Genomic DNA, 15160 nt, shown 5'->3' on the forward strand with positions numbered 1-15160 from the left:
ACATGTCTAGGTGTTCTTGCCAGGACAAACTCCTTGACACGGTTGGGACCCTCACCAAAATTCTCGATATGGTCGAAGAGGCCAAGTCTTCAGGTTCTCTTATATCCCCGGAAGTCTTATCGGGATAGGCTCAGTGCACCATCATCTTTGTTCTTTGCCGGAAACGCGAACTGTGCATTGTACAGAGTGGTGCCGCTTCTTACTAATTAAGGTCAATTCAAAGTTGGGAGACCTTGCCTCCTCAGAAGCCGGAGTGGTGGTGCAAGGGGACCTATTCAGGGAACCATTAGTCAAAAAACTCAATCAGTTTGTGATGATGTTCATGTCGCTAGATAAGGCCCAATCCAATAGCAGGAAAGTGTTCACCCCCCGCTCGACCGTCCATCCCTCCTATCCAACCCCCCCCCAGGGGGACAAGGCTCCAGGTGTGGACAGTATTAACGTAACCCACATTTTAACACAATGAGAGGAAGAAGTTCTGTGGTTGTGGAGGTTAGAGAGGGAAAGCCAGCGGTGCGTGCTTTACCTTCAGCTCAGATACAGTTGGTTATTGTGGGAGGGGGGGGGGGGGTCACCTGCCTCACTTTCTTTCGTCCTGGGCAGATATCACCAAAGATGCTTGGGTGTTACAAATACAGGGGTTTTATGTAGAGTTTCACAGCAGCCCTCCTCAAAGAGTATGCCCCTGGCCTATCTCTTTCTCCAGTCGAGATGCAGGCCTCTGCAACAAGGAGGTGGCTGCCCTCCTCAAAAAAGGGGCTATTTGTATAACGGAGGAACCGCCCTTTGAGTTTTTAAGCAATATTTTTCTGGGGGAAACAGTGTTTACATCGCATGCGCTACAACACATGCGGTTACAACGATTGTGTTGTTACACAGCAAGCTATTACATCGCAAGTAGTTTCTACGAGTTGCTGTAGGGGGGGGCGCGCTAAACTTAGGAATTAGTATAATTTACTATTCCAACAGCTTCCCTACTGTTGCACACGCTGGAGTTGGAATAGTAAATTATACTATTCCTAAGTCCAGCGCGCCCCCTACAGCAAACCATAGAAACGACTTGCGATGTAATGTTTTGCGTGGCAACAACGCGGTCGCAACAGCGTTGTAATCTCATGCGTTGTAGTGCATGCGGTCGACAAGAGCAATGGTGGGTGGGGGGGGGGGGGTCGGAGAATGGTGATCAATCTGACGGAATTCAACGAGTGGTTAGTTTACAGCCACTTCAAGATGGAGGGCGTTCACCTGCTCAGGGACGTCCTTCGTCCTTTGGATTGGATGGTCCGGCTAAATTTGAAGGATGCCTACCTCATGATTCCAGTGCTTGTCCCTCACCGCCAGTTCCTGCAGTTAAAGTGGCACAAACAAGTTTGAGTACACCACCCTTCCCTTTGCGCTATTGTCGGCCCCCTGATGGTTCTCCAAGGTTCTCAAGCCGGCAGTGGTGGTCTTGAGAGCACAGGGCATTCGGATGATTGTTTACCTGGACGATGTGCTCTTCCTAGCCCAATGTCCCCACCAGTTAAGGCCTACAGCTTTAGACAGCGGTGAACCTGTTGCAGGGCCCAGGTTCTGTAATTGAGAGGCAATCGCTTCTTACCCTGGTCCAACGAGCAACCTTGTTAGGTTGGGTTGTAGATTTCCTCTCTTCCTCCCCGAGCCCTCCATTACGAAAGATGACAATAAGGCACGAGCTTCGCCAAACCTTGGCCAAGTCGCACACGGCCCTCTGCATTACTGAGCAATGCAGCGTCTCAAGGCCCACCATCTAAGGAGAGGCCTAACATTCTCAGGTTGCACCGTTATCCGACGAGGACAGAGAAGACATGAGGTGGTGGCTAACCCACATGGAGGCTTGGAACGGCAGAGCAATTTTCGGTTCCACCCCAGACTTGGTGATGGAATCCGAAGCCAGCCGTCCCAGTTGAGGAACCAGGTGTGGTGAATTCTCCACAGGAAAAACCTGGTCTACCAAGAACAGACCTTACATATAAACTGTTTAGAGCTCATGGGAGGGTTGTTCGCCGTCCAATGCTGGACGAAAGACCGGGTCCAGTTCTGTGCCCTTCTAAAGATGGACAATACTCTGGCGGTCCGATATATCAACAACATGGGTGGGACAAAATCTCGGGACCTGGTAAAGAGCTTTTGATATTTCTGCCTGGAGACTCCGGTATCGGTTACAGAAGAATATCTTTCGGGTTAATCGAATCAGGCGGCAGACTGGTACTCTCGTTACCTCCGGGATTCCAGTCTCTGGAAGTTGGATCCACAGATTTTTGCCCCTCTGATGGACTGATAAGGCTCTTGCTCCATCGATTTGTTTGCCTCCTGCCTCGACCATCAGTTACAGGAGTTCTTCAGTTGGAGACCAGATCCAAAGGCGGAGGCGATGGATGCGTTTATCCAGGATTGGAGTAGAGAGCAGGGTCATGCGAATCCCCCTTTCTCCATGATCACCCGGGCATCAGCTCAATTGCACAGGCAACTGGCGTACTTGGTGATGATCACCTCCATCTGGAGTTCTCAAGTGTGGTTTCAAGTTTTTCAGCAACTTTCCTAGGATTAATCCAACTCCCCCAGTTTCCTCACATTCTTCTAAGCATAGACCTATGCCCACACCCCTTGGTACAAGAAGGGTCGCTCAACCTCCTGGCTTAGCAGATTTCTGCCAATTCTGGTCGCTCCCAGGCATTTCAGGACATACTGTGTCTTTACTCTCCAAGGCCTGGCAAGACAGTATTACAAAGCGATAATCGCTCATCCTGGACCAGGTGGGTTTGTTGTGTTTGCGAAGGGAGGCTGATCCAGTGGGCTTCAATTTAGTGCAAGTTCTTAATTTCCTTGCCGATTGGACAGAGGAAGGAATGGTATATCCCTCTATTAATGCTTTCCTCTCTATTTCAGCGGACCATGCCCCATTGGTGGGGCCCCAGTGGGGCAACACCAGTTTGTGTGCAGACTGCTCAGAGGGATTTGCCTTTCGCATCCCCCAGAACACCGTTACTCTGCACTTACGGACGTCAATTTGGTGCTTAACTTTTTCTTATCCTGGCAACCAAACAGGTTCTTGTCCAGGAATGAGATTTCGAACAAATTGGCCGTTATTTTGCCTGAACATCTCAGGCAGTATTTTTTCCCCAGAAGGGGTGACTTTCGCAGTGAGTACAAGAACTAAGTCCCATACTCGATTAATTTCCTATCCAGCGTTCCCAGACTCCCCTAAACTGTGCCTGGTACAATGCCTTAAAGCATACGAAGACTTGACAATGGAGGTCCGTCCTCCAGGTAAAAACCAACTGCTCATTGCAGTAAGAAAGCCATACAAGTCAGTGTCCTCTCATAAGATAGCCCGCTGGGTTTGTTGGGTTATAAAAATATCTTTGGCACTCATTCCAGAAGAGGTGCTATGGCCTCAAAAGCTTTTTGTCTAGGGCCACGCTTGGAGGATCTAATGAGAGCTGCAGACTGGTCCTTGGACTCAACCTTCAGGAGGTTTATGGTGCTGGAATGGGCCCAATTGGTGTCCAACAAGCTATAAACTAGCATAATCCTCGCCTCCGGTCCCAACAGGATGAACATTTCCCTAGCTAAAGTGAAGGTAAGTTTCAATTCTATTAAGGACACAGAAGCGAGGATTATCCCACCCGGCAACTGATGCACATACAGTTTTTTTCCCTCCCAACGTACTGGAGTAAGTAATTGCATTTTTGCTGCAGATTGTTATACTTTTTCTCAGACAAGGATAATGGTGTTCTGTATTGTATACGCCTGGAATGAACTGTTGTGCCATTTGAACTGTCTCTTCTAACTGCCCCACACACTGGAAATGGGTAACTGATCATGCCTCTCTGTGCAGGAAGTGATGGTTCCAAACAGAACTTGTGAAAACTGATGGTGACGTGAGTAGTGTGAAGAAAGAGGACACCAAAGAAGGACCACGTTGGATCGGCTGTGGACACTGTAGAAGGACCCCTGATTTGCTTGAACTTTGTGTTTTTTTCCCCTATGTTTATGGGAAAAGTCGTTTTTGTAGTGTTTTGATGGCTGCTGTGATTTTGAAATGTGAATATAAGCGAAGGAAGAAACAGCATAATCATCACCCTCATGTCCTTAATAGAACGGAAACTTACCTTCACTTCAGCTAGGCAAATTTTCATTCCTATTAGAAACTTCATCCCATGGAAAGTAAATCTTCCAGTTGCGTAGTACCTCTGCTTTGTGACTGCCCAAACTTCTCATCATACTTTAGGGTAGACCACGCAGTATACTTCAGTATAAAGGCAATAAACACCACAGTACGACAGATCGAACTGCACATACCAAAGAACAGGAGACCATTATAGAAAACATATGTAAACATCTGTAACCAGAGCTACAAGGTGTAAGAGATTATTGCCTCTGTTCTCTTCATTCTACCAGTTAAGTAGTTATGTATTTATATGTGCATCGTGACATGTGCATTTACCACTTCACACCACTACAGGGAAAGAATACTACTTGTAACTCCTCGCCATCTACTTCCCCACCTATTTGTCTTTTTCGCTCTTCAATAAGTAATGAAGGGTAAGAAGGGAGTAAAGATCATAACATCATAATTTAACCTGGTGTATAAATATTCCATATAAACCCCTCGCACACCATCACTCTAACAAACTACTGTGGCTTGGCCAGCAAACTAATATATCTCCTCCCCCTTTCCCCTCCCGCAAGCCTCAGTGAGAGACACCTGTCCTGCCCCATTAAAGGGGACACAAGACCACCCAATCGGCCTCCTACATCTGGTTGACACTTCTCCATGTGAGATGGGATGTGACAGCCAGTACGTGGCTCTATCTCAACAAAAAAAAGGATGCCTCGTCTGTTTATTTTGGCACTTCCCAATCAAAATATATAGTACATATTGTTTAATTGAGATCAGATGCTTCAGGAAGGTATGACAGTTGGTGTAAAACAGCCAGCAGGGATTTCTATTATGCTGACTGAGAATGCAGTTACCACTTGGTGAAAATCAAAGAAGTTGTAATAAAGGCAATTTAATTATGTACATCTAGCAACCTAAAAGGAATGAAAGCTGGATTCAGCTTGACCAGAACTCAAGACTGTGCCAGCTGGCATGCAGATCTCTGCAGGGGGCATGACCAAACACCAATGCGATAAGATGCGCAGCTACAGCACTACCGTACAGCTCCACCATCCTACCCCATCGTGAGCTGCTAAGCTGAGCTCAAACCCCAAAAAATACCTGGGGGTGAGCAAGAGGTGTCCCAGGACAAACTATTCCAAAACTAGACTATAGGAGCCGGCACGGCCCACAGTGGCTGCTGAACAAAATGGCGGATCAGCGGCAGAGCTGTGGCGACCCCAACCTCGCACACGGGTTATTAAAGGTGGTGTTGCTAGCATCGCCAACCTCCCCCCCCCCCCCCCCCAACACATGAAGCTGACCCGCCGGAGGGGCGCCAAGGGAGGACATCCGGGCGACCGCACAAAGGAGGACCGGAGATCGTCCTTGAGAAAAATGTGAAAGCAGTTAGTGAGCCCTGATACCCAGCCAGAGTAAAGGACAAACCGCCCCCTGTGAACCACAATACCTGGCAGAGGGGGTCTCTCCCTTGCATCAGGAGCAGGCAGAGGCACACATTTATCAGAGTCCACCTCTCCCTTGTGAAACACGTGTACACGTGGGTCGCAAACTGAATAGCAAAGTAGCAAAGTCACCGGAGGTCAGCTGACACCCGACCGCTGAGAGAAGAAAGGGGGGGGGGGGGGGGGGGCTTTCATCCACTGACGTTCAGCACCTTTGCGGTGCGACCAGAGGGCACTACGAGGAACAGGAGAGGTTGCACACCCTCTTTGATGTTTCTATGATATAAAACCCACCGGGGGGTAGGGGTATCACTTTATTTCAGATCACGCTCATTTCATTGCGCGCCACGGGTGATGGCGGCTGCAGTGCAGACCCCATTGAAGCCCCATACTTCGGGGGGGGGGGGGGGGGGGGGGGAGCACACGTGGAGCTCCACGAGTAAGCAGGCCATACTTCTAAGAACCCTGACCACCTGAACTGTAGGAGTGAGAACAAGAACACCAAAGCGCAGCCTATAATGCGCTGGTGACCTTTCTCTGTTCCCACATGACAGCATCCTCGTGCCCCAAGACCTGGAGGCCGGAATCTTATTGAACCCAGGGGACATATACTTTTCTACCTTCGTGCTTACAAAGGCCTAATATTGACCGTGGTGAACTGAGCATTGTCGGTGCACTTACCAGCGCTAGGAGACCCCTCCCCCCCCATGAGAGACAGGGGAGTGTGATCCCCCCCCCCCCCTAATAACAACACGGGCTTCCTCATAACAGCAATTCTCCCATTGCCCCAGGGCCTATAACAGTGGAAGGTAGGTCAAAAGCTGGGAGCAGTTTTGCCTGAATGGTTGTGAGGGGCGACGGAACAGAGACCCACCTAAAGATGACATAATGGGGACATCGGGCCCTGATGGTGCCAAATCATAGAGAGGAGACATCATCATGGAAAAAATACGAAGAAAAATGAATCTCCACCAGTGCATAAGAAAGTAAAACCAAAATGCGACGATCGTCCCAGGACAGACATGTGGGAGCAACCCTGGACACTATCCTGCAAACTATTGCAGCGTCACGTGAGACACTTGAACTCAAGTTAGACACCTTGATAACAGAGCTGGGTCTCCTGAGGGATGACCACAAAAGGTTGGCGGAAAGAGGGACTACTGCCTAGCACACAATAGGGGATGTAGAATCAGAAGTCACTGCCATAAGAGTCAGTCCAAAATGGAACGCAGAGTAAAGACTTTAGAAATATGAGCCAAAGATGCCGAAAACAAAGCCAGACGCAGTACTATCTGCATAACTGGACTGCCAGAATGCATGTAGGGGCCTGTTGCCAATTTGACCACTTAGCTAGAAACTAGGGGCCAGATGTATGACTCACCAATTTGCGACGCGCAAATTGGGATATATAACTAGGACTAAGACACTGTTTGCGATTCCTAATGGGGTCGCATATTATATACCTCATGAATATCAGAGGCTGGAGCACTTTGCGACCCCCATTAGGAATGGCTAGCACTCCCAGGGATGGTGACCTGCTAGGGTCAGCAAACGACCATGTCTGGGACTGCTTTTAAATAAAGCAGTCTTTGTTTTTTTAAATGTAGCCCGTTTTCCTTAAAGGAAAACGGGATGCATTTAAAAAGAAAAATTAAACTTTTCAGTTTCATTTTTTTTAAGGGCAGGCAGTGGTCCGTGACCACTGGCTGCTCTTAAAAATATTTTCTCACATACTCACAAAGTGACGGGGATCCCTTCCCATTTGAAAGTAGTTTACCATCTACTTGAAGTAGGTGGTAAACTGCAAGTGTTTTGCGGCCGCAAAAAAATTGTACATGGCATGGTGATAGGAAGAGACGCCCCTTCCTAATCGCGGGAGTCGCAAATGCTATTTTGCGAGTCACTGACTTATTTGTACATGCCATTACCCTTTTTTGCGGCCTCAAACGGGAGGATCTCCGGTTTGCTGCCGCAAAAAAGGGTCGTACATCTGGCCCATGGTTCCGCACTGAAATAGCCCCTGAGGGCCTCTCCTCCTTCTTCGCGCTGGAGCGGTGCCACCGTGTGGCAGCATGACCCCGCAACCAGGAGCGGGCCCCAGAGCTTCAGTTGCCAAGGTTCTCCATTTCAAAGAGAGATCATGTCCTCAGACAGGAATCAAAGGAGAACCAACAGTAGAGAATAGAAAAGTGATGATACTTACTGACTTCACCAGGGAAGTACAACTACAACGCACATCCTTTACTAAAGCGTAAAAGTGACTCTGCAAAATGGGAATCAAATGTGCCATGCAATTTCCTGATACCTTTAGTGTCACACACGAGGGCAAGACACTTTTTCACCTCCCCAGACCAGGCTTGCAACTGGATGGATCAACTACCTCAACAGGACTCTACCTCCACCGAAGGGGCTCAACTGGAAACCAACAGACCACCGAGAAAAGGGTGAAAACTTGTCTACCGGCATCCCCGTCGCATCCCCAGCTCTCAAAGAGAGCTGAAGGGCGGTCGAAGTGGCGACTGGAGTGTGAGGAGCTTGAACCATCCCTCAGAACGAAAGGAGTAGCAGGAGAACTCTGACTAAGATCATGTTTCAATTTCCTCCCATAATTCTGACAAACCTGCCCCACATGTAATGCCTGGATCTCTGGATGAGCTGATCGGATGACATCAAACTGGGTGAGCTGTAGCTATGCCATGAAGGAGAACTACTATTCCACATGGATTGACGATTTAAGTTGTTAAATTCTATCCGGGGTGTGGGATGACAATGCTGTGGAATATTGTTAATATAGAGTGGGATGGTATGAAGCGAAGCCTGGAGGGACCTGTCTGAAGGCACCCCCAACACTATATAGGTGTGTGGCAGAGAATCATTCTAAAGTTGTCAGAATGTTGACTGGTTTGAATGCGGGTGAATCCACATCTTGTCCTGGGGTTCAGGAGTTGGGTTGTTAATGTTTCGTTTACAGGGATTGTTTACTACACCCCTACGCAGGCTGGAACTTCTCCCCATATGGCGATACACATGCTTAGACCACACTGGGGATAAACACCCGCTGGAAGTCGACACGACATGCCATATATTCATCGTACTATGGCATTCCTCTTAACTTATACGTTTATCAACTGGAATGTCAAGAGGTTAAATAGTATCGCTAAACACTATAAAAGTACATGTATACCTAAAACAGCGAGGTGCCCATATAGCTCTTGTGCAGGAGTCCCACTTAACAGGCCCCAAGAAGGTTGCAATACATAAACGATGGAGAGGGCAAGTGTTCGCCACCACGTACTCATCATTTGCATGGGTGAGGGTACTCGTATGGGTCTGCCTAGGTGTCCCATTCAAAAAAAAAAACAAGTGATCTCGACTCCGATGCGAGGTAGGTAATGGTGTCCAACAGGTTAGATGGCGTGACTTGACCATAGTTGGGATATATAAGCCCAAGACAAATCACGGGGGTTTCTTTGCAGACTTATCTGAGAAGTTGGCTTCGCACCTTATTGCACCTATCTTCTTGGGTGGAGACTGCAATAGAGTAGCTGACCCGGTCATTGACCGATCCCACCCGCCCCTGGGCAACTTCCTGATGATCAGAGCAGCCAGGGACTTTAGAGACTGGCTACAGAGATGGGGACTAGTGGACTGCTGAAGGTAACTGCACCCTGGTCAGCGAGACTATTCCTTTTTGGGGGGGGGGGGGGGAAGGAAATGACTTGCATGTGCCAGATTGGACACCTTTCTGTGCTCGCCTGACGTACAAGGGCGGGTACAAGATGCGGAGTATCTCTCTCGTACGATATATGATCATAAAACGATGATGATGACATTAGACTGGCACAGGGAGCGTCCATTGATCCCCAATTGGTTTTTCAAAAAGGAGACCCTGGAGGATCCAGTATTTCGACACACAATAGGTGAGGATAACACCCATTATTTTGCACACAACGCCCACTCCACGACTTTTGCCCTGACCGGATGGGATGAGTTTAAAACCATTATTAGGGGTAAATGCATATCTGAGATGGTGGAAAAATATCGCCGTAAGCGACAAGACTTACAGCACCCACTCTTGGAGGCGTGAGAATGTCTGGCGGCTTGTACGTAGAAGCTCCGTTACTTCTATTATTGCGAATATGATTAGGGCCCATGTGGAACCGACAGGGTGGGCGCGCAGTTGGAGTGGCTGGCTAGTCCCCTACCCAGGAGCTCCCCAATACTCTACGTTGACTCGCCAACCTGGCAAACCCACTAGGGACAAGGAGCTATTAACAATACCTTTAAAGACTACTATGAAGCCCTGTACACACCTCTGCCTCCCCCGGAACAAGTCTCTTGCGGAATTCCTGAACCCTATAGAACATCTGCAGCTTGAGAGACACGCCAATGAGGACCTTGGGGGCCCCATCACCCTCCCGTATATCCATGCAGCGGTGAAAGCCATGGACCATGGCAAAGTTCCAGGGACAGATAGGTTCCCAGTGGAATTCTACACTACATACCTAGAAGAACTAGTCCCCAAACTTGTCTGCCTATATGCCTCTGCCCGAGAAGCTAAAAAGACTCACATTTACATCCAGCGAGGCGCTTGTGATACTGTTTTTATAGCCAGGCAGGTCCCATTGAGAAGTACGTAGCTATCGACGACTATCATCATCAAATATGGATTGCAAGATCCGGAGTCGAATATTGGCCACAGGCCTTCTATCACACACATGTATGCTTATTCACACTGATCAGTGTGGCTTCATACCAGGGCGCAACACAACTATAAATGTCTGCCGATTAATGTCGATCATGGAGACACACCCACCGTAGGAGGTTAGCATGGAGATCGATATTGAGAAAGCATTTGATTGCCTGCGGTGGGTCTATCTATATCGAGTGCCGGATACAATGGATCAAATGACTCCATATCAATCCTACTGCACAAGTCTGCAGTGGTGGGGTGATATCTCACACATATACAGTAGGTAGGGGCACCAGGCAGGAATGCCCTCTTTCCCTTTTATTGTTTGCCACTGCGACAGAGCCACTAGCCAGTGGAGCAAGCATGGGAACCAATACCATAGGCTGGACTGCCAAGGGACTTCTCATAAAATACCTTTCTGTGCAGAACTACTCCTCTTTCTGAAGAACAGAGGTAGACCTTCCGGATGCGATTTACTTGTTGAGGCGCTTTGGAGTCCACTCAGGTCTCTGTATTAACTGGTAGAAGTCACTCATTTTTCCCCTCATCCATAATATGCCTATCCCACTCGATTTACTTTGTTTATCATGTGAGGGCTTCTGCATAAAATAACTAGGTGTCAAAACATATCACAATAAGCAAGATGTCCTAGATGTCAACATAGGTGCAGCAATTAGAGCACTGCGGGCCAACATGGGTTTCTGGAAAACATTTCCTCTGTCTGTCATGGGTCGCATTGCGATCTCAAAGATGGTGATGCTTCCATGCCTGCCCTAATTCCCATAAAATGTTTGTTGAAACTGATACACTATTGGTTGGAGCTGATCTATGGGGGGGGGGGGGGGGGGGGGGGGGGGGGGGGGGGGGTGGGGGGGGGGGTCGGGGAGATGCCGAGTGGCATTATCCAAACTGCAGAGGCCAACATCAGATGGTGGCCTAGCGGCACCAGAGATTGCATCATATTACCTGGCGGTCCAGATTCAGTGGTTCAACCAATGGCTACACTCTCGCTTGCATCCCCCATAGATTGTTCCATTGGGTGTGCCCGACCTCTCTCTGCTCTCCCAAATCCTCTTGTTAACCACAAGCCCTATGCCGGAGTGCTCTGCTGAAATATGCATTATACGACATGCCTAGCGGTGCTGCTTGCAGTATGCTAGATCACACGGACATTATTCGCCTGACACCCCAGTGCAATGCCTGGCCAACCTGAGGGACACTGGTGCACTGGAGAGGATTTCTGACTGGGTGGAATGAGGTATTACCCGCATAGGAGACCTGTACCAAGAGGGCATTCTGATGCCATTTGAAGTGGTATCTGAACAATAGGAGCTACCTCCGGGACAATTCTTGCTCCATTGAGCAGTAGTAGTAACCATAAGAGGCCACTGGCGCACCAGACCGCGGGAACCCTCTACTCACCACAGCAGTTGAATCCAGTGCACCACGACAGGTAGGATTAGAGCGCTCACCCTCTCCTACCAAGCAAGAAGAGAGGATATCAATTTGCCCCTGGGAGAACTGCAAGAGTAGTGGGAGGAAGACCTAGGGGTCCCGATCTCAGACTAGAGCTGGTCCATAATTCTGACCCATACATACAAGGTATCCAGAAATACGAGATTTACGTTAGTCACCTTCTATATCCTACTTAGGTCATCACCTGACTGCAGCGAAAATGAGTAGGTCCTTTGGAGCACTGGATATGGCATGCCCCAGATAAGGCTATTGAGATGGTCTATATGGTGTGGGCATGACCCACTCAACGAGATTTTTGTAAAGGAGTTGTATCTTGCATAATTGAAGTCACAGATAGGACACTACCATGCAGGCCACTAGTGTGTATACTGGGAGGCTTCCCTACACCTGTCAAACATTAAATCGCCTCTAAATTGATAGAGCTCACCCTAATATTGCAAAACGTGAGATAACAATGAAATGGACAGCCCTCAAATCCCTGAGTGGGGGTAGACCCTAATGCTGTGGGAGGGATATGAAGGTGCAGGCCTGTTTTCAGGAAATGAGAAGGGGGCGCTTCACAGTAGATAAGGCCAGAGCTTGGGACACCCTGGTGGAATGTCTGCGAGCGCCTCACACAGATTTCCCTGACAATTCCATACAGATTATGCCCTCGGAGATGACCAAACAGCCAACCGAATGTATGAGAAAGGCACTGGAAGCATAGGGCTGTTTCCTCAGATGTGTGGGAAGCCAGTACTTAACTGGAGAATGGACTCTGTTGAGATAATGTTCTACACAAACGGGAGGTGACGGGTGGGAGGGAACGTTTTTATGTCTGTGTGTCACTGGTCATATGCTCCGGCAATGGTCACCAGCATTTTACCATAATTTGTGCATATAAAATTCTCTTATGTGATACGAATAATACAATATCTCTGTACCACTTTATGCCCTGGAAGGCCAGATACTTGCTCTTATCACACAGTCAATGTTTTATTTTTGTCGGAAACAATAAAAAACATGGTTAGAAAAACAAAAGGAAAAGCAGATATCTGCAGCAGGTGTATTAACAGCTTGTCCAAAATGCTTTAAAAGATTATTCCAGTGCATTACCAATTGGTCCTACTGTGTGAATTGTAACAGGGAAAGAAGAGGACACAGCAGAGAAGGAAAGGGACATCAAGGGAGGCAAAAAGAGGCACCACCAAGGGATGGGATGAATAAAGGAACGACAACCAGTGGTAAATGACAAATGGTGAGAAGAAGCTATGGGGAAACAATGAATGTACTCATGAAGGGACAGATGTTGAGAAAGGGGCAAAGAAATGAAGAAAAATAAAATGATGACAGGAGGGAAGGCGGAAGATCAAGTAAGGAAGGGTAAGGTAAGAAAGAAAGAACAAATAAATACCAGAAAACAGTCTGAAGGAAGACAGGAATGTATGAATAAAAAGTCAGGAAGGAATGAGGAGATATAGGAACAGCTTAAAAAAGACAAGTTATAAAGAAGGACCAATATAGGGAAGGAATGAATAAAGAATCGACAGAAGAAAGATAGACAATCACAGGAGAAACAGATTGGTGAAACAATTAGTAAAGAAAGTGATCCAGGAACAAGTAATAGGAGGGACAGAACGAGGAAAGAAGAGGAAGGACACAATCAAAGTAAGAAATGGAAAATATAAAAAAGAAAATAGGGTGAAGGAGAAAATAAAGTGTGAGTAATGGACGGAAGGAATAAAAAATAGGGATTAGGAAAAACCATCAAGAAATAAAAGGTATCACTGAGGAAGGAGAAGGAAAGGTTTACATTTCTTCCTCGACTGTTAGTTATTGAACTTGGAACTAGAAAACTTGTGTCTTAAACCCAGAGTACCCAATTTGATCTAAGTTTAGGAGCAATAATAAAACAATTCATTTCTGCCGCAGTTTACAAATAAAATAAATTTGAGGGAGAGGATGCAAATGCTGGCACAGATTGCGGCACATTTTTCATATATGGTAATTTTTGCCTCTACTTATTTTTGCAAATTATAAGGGTAGGGTTTGTCGCTCCTCATTCTTCTATCTTCGATAAAAGGGCGTTTGCAGTGTGCAATTTTAAATCCAAAGTTTGCTACATCAAAAATGAGTGTTCGGAAGTCCAAAAGCAACTTCTCCAAGTCCTGGACCAATTCAACAATGTTACATTGGAATGGGTGTTCTTGTTTCTCAATGTGAAAAGGAAATACAGAAGAATCATACAAAAGGAAAGCCAACTATTTCAATGCCACCAGTGTTGAACTAGTTGCACATGCTATATTTAAGAGTTTATTATTAAAAAAATAGCCAATCATGTACTAGATCGTAATCCTTCAGGTTTATCCTATGGTCCTGAAAGAGTTCAATGCATGCTCTATTGCTTTTTAAGCCTAGCAAATTTGTTTAACTATTCATATACAAGTAGTCTAACACTTTTTTTCTAAAAAAATTCCAAGTGAAAAAAAACGTAAAACAATGTATGAATTCAAGGACTAACAGTTCATTTTCATTTTTTTTAATAAGACAATGCCACTTTGTTTAAAAAATATTTGATGGTATTTTGTAAACTAAAACGTCTACAGAAATATGCCATTATAGGGCCATAGTTTGAACCATGGCTTTTTGTGGTCACAGCAAACATCATCAATAGCCCTTATTTCTAAATATACCGCAAATACATATTGAAGCACGTCTAATACACTAGCTGCCTGAAAAAAGTCCATACAAAACACTCTCATACCAGTGCTTCTTTAATCACACTGCCACAAATGTTTCTCTCTTACATCTCAAACGCTGTTCAATACATTACAATCACTTGCACAGAGACCATATTGTCATGCAGCAGTCACAAAAGATTGTGGCACAACTAACACCATACCTTAAGGCCAATTCTGGTTAGTGATCAGATCATTTCTGCTAATAAACACAATATTATGGAAATATTCAAATACACAACCAAAATTACAAAAAACACTGTTTATAGTCCTTGACACATTGGTTTCAGGCCTGAAACCATCCTGCTCAGCAAAGGCAAAAGGGCAGTAAGAAATCATCAAAACCCAACATGAGGCAAAGAAAATTGATGCAGTTAGTGGACATGTGAGGAAAATCAGTTAAATAGCACCAAAGCACGTTTAAAATGCTGCATGCACCTCTTGCAAGATAGTTAGCCCCAACACCCGCACCTTCCAAAGCCAGTCATCAATCAGGCAGTTTTTAGAAGTAATTTTCCGTGCAATCGATTTCTGAAAAGCATCCCATCTCACCCATGCCACCAATATTGTAGATTTAATTACCAATAGTTTTCAAGGGGGGGGGTCAAATTGGTTTATGCCTTAGAATGTTCTTAATCATAAGATATCCTCAGACAAACCTCCCCAGTCTTCATTCTGGCTCTAC

The 15160-nt window shown here is 46.5% G+C and overlaps 1 protein-coding gene across 4 annotated transcripts in view; it reads right to left on the minus strand.

Moving 5' to 3' along the window:
- Window positions 1–15160, minus strand: part of AP1S2 (adaptor related protein complex 1 subunit sigma 2) — a 116173-nt gene that overhangs the window by 67708 nt on the left and 33305 nt on the right. For 2 of the 4 annotated variants that reach the window (XR_014967785.1, XR_014967786.1), the window contains exon 5: window positions 15058–15156. The exons of the other annotated variants lie outside the window; for them this stretch is intronic. The gene's annotated coding sequence lies outside the window, so the exon portion shown is untranslated. The remainder of the gene's footprint in view (window positions 1–15057; window positions 15157–15160) is intronic. 4 annotated transcript variants of the gene reach the window in all.

This window comes from Triturus cristatus, chromosome 8, assembly GCF_964204655.1.
Source record: "Triturus cristatus chromosome 8, aTriCri1.1, whole genome shotgun sequence".
Lineage (NCBI taxonomy): Eukaryota > Metazoa > Chordata > Amphibia > Caudata > Salamandridae > Triturus > Triturus cristatus.